Genomic DNA, 2782 nt, shown 5'->3' on the forward strand with positions numbered 1-2782 from the left:
ATCACAAATAGCAGTGCGAACAACAAACAAACATCGAGCCTCAGTAGTTCAGCTGAGGGGAGGGGAAAGCTGATACTGAGAAAGGCTGTGATTCTAAAGCAATTGTTCTGTGATTGAAGTACTCCCCAGCCCCAGGCTATCAAATAAAGTCTGATCCCTCTTCCTCTATATCCCCCAAAATCTTTTAATGAGACCAAATCCTTTTAACTCATGCCCTAACTGCTGGAGTTATGGATATAACTGTGTATGTGTTTGTTATTGTATGTGTGTGTGTGTGTGTGTGTACCGATGAGCTCAGAGCAGTTTTTTCCTTCTGTTGGGGTGGAAAGGGAAGAGCAGCAGTTTCCTCTGGAGGAGAAATCACATCAAAGACATCAAAAGACCGAAAACATGGAGTGTCAATATCGGGCCACATGAGTATCATCTCACAAGACCAACCAGAGTCTGTGAACCACGGCTAACATAACCCAAATATATGGCCTTAAAGATTATTGAAGCTGAACTGCAGCTGAACTATAAACGAAAATATCTTTGTGTCCAATAAATTGCACCTGACAGACTTCAAGCTTTAACTCAGCAATAGCGCTGGACTGGAATGTAAAACTATGACCACACTATGACCAGGATATAAAATCTAAATGACTTTTAGATTTACATTTTATATCCTTTTCCAGACCAGTAATCTTCATCAATAACAGGCAATTTAATTTCACCACAACGGTAAAGTGAGTGCCAGCAACTTACAGTAAAAGAATAATTTATCCTCAGGGGAAGTGTCCAAAATTATTTAATAGGTGTCAGTTAGCCTTAACTTGACCACACATAGACACACACTGGTGTCATTAGGTTAGCAAACAAGTAGCCTACTATGAACAACAAGGAAATATATTTACCTTTGCCACTGGGGAATTTTCTTTGGAAATGTTGCTGCAGTGTTGACTGCACGGTATTCATTCAAAGAAACTACAAAGTGAAAGCGGATGTTCTGATGACAGTAACGGCTGGTAAATGCCTGCCTATGTGCAAAGCCAATAGCAAAGCAAGTATGCAAACTTAAAACAAATCAGTCCCTAGACACTTTGATCAAGACTGAAATATTTCAACAATATGGGGTGCTATGAAATTTAATTTTTACATCCATGGTCCCAAGAGAATGATGATCCATAACTTTTCCACCAGCGCATTTATAGTCCCCATTGGATGAACAGTAATAACCTTTGACCTTTCAGTTTGTCCAATACTGCAAAACAATTGATTGGCATTCTCTTTAGCCTCAGCTGTAGGCTACTTTTTTGTGAATCCCCCAAAATGCTAAGATAAATCATCATCTATCAATCCAGTTACCGGCATGGTCTGTGCATCTTTATTCCATGTGAAAGAGCGAGAAGGCGAGAGAGGTTAGAATGAAAACCATTTGCTTGAACGCATTACATCATTCTACTTACTTTGCAATACAAACAATATGCAAGCTATCTGTTTAGCATTGGCTGCCCAACCTTAAGTGACATTATCGCTGCAAATTGAAAAGAAAATGAGAGGTAGTGATTTCTGTGCTGGCTCTTTCTGTTCCTGAAATGAAGTATACAGCTTTTAATTTAACATTAATCACTGGGAAGATGTTAGAGTCTGTTTACCTTGCTCCCCTGTTATTATTATGTTTTGTTTGGCTGATGTAATGCACAGCACTACTAAAGGTGACTCATGGTGATCTGAGCACTCGAGGTAGCGTTGCATCTCAAACATAAGGCACACATAAGGTGTGTAGGCATAACTCTTGAGTTTATTATGCAAGTACATCATAGGTGTTAACTTGTAACATGCACAGTATCAGTGAAATACAAATAGAATGATCAATGCGTACAGATAAAAAAATGACTGTCACATAAATCTCTAAAGTTTTGACAGTCATTATTCCTATCTGTCTCCTGCAGTGGCAAACTGAGGATGGGTTTCTTTATCTGACTTGTGGGTCAAAGAAAATCTGTGGTGACCCATTTTAACCAGTTTAATCTGCTTTGGCCTAAATAGCTGATGTACAGAGCATCACTAACTCTAGCCGTCTTGGCTGATCACAAGGCAGGGCTCTGTCTGTGACTAACAGCAAATGACCCCTGAAAGCTATAATTGTCAGTTCCTCTTTGCGCACGGACGGATGGAGGTGTGGACTGACCTTGTTTTCACCTATTTTAATGACCAAGTGTTCATCTAGGAGGGCCAGCACGTTGTCTTTTAACTGCTGCCACCTCTGATGTCGGGAAGGACATTATCAAAGGGAAGCAGAGTGAAAGACTGACATTAAAGAGCTCACGGCCCAATGAACAGAAGAACATTTAGAGATAGAAGTAATTGTAAGTGCAAAAATTCTCTCAGATGAGCCAACATGAAGAATAACTCTAGTTTATTTCAACCTGGGCCTTACTTTTGTAGTTACTGCCATCATTCCTCGTGATAAAAGAATGTTGCACCTACCAAATTAATTGCTGGGACACAGAGGCAAAGTCTGTTGTAAGCATCCGTCTCAGTTTACAAACAAACTTCTTTGACCTGCTGTGGTTACTGTAGTTGTTTGTGCAGTTTTCCTATGTTATGCAATGTACCAAAATCTTGGGTGCACTCACTTTCGGTGTTACCTCCACCAGAGGTGGAAGAAGTACTCAGGTCTTAAGTAAAAGTAGCTTTAAGTATAAATGTAAATTGAAATCGGAATATACCTAAAGTACCAAAGAAAAAGTACTTATAATGAAGCCCATTTCAGAATAACATATTTATTTTTGCATTATAA

Source organism: Morone saxatilis, unplaced genomic scaffold (genome assembly GCF_004916995.1).
Source record: "Morone saxatilis isolate NCDOM2014 unplaced genomic scaffold, NCSU_SB_2.0 Contig21, whole genome shotgun sequence".
NCBI lineage: Eukaryota > Metazoa > Chordata > Actinopteri > Moronidae > Morone > Morone saxatilis.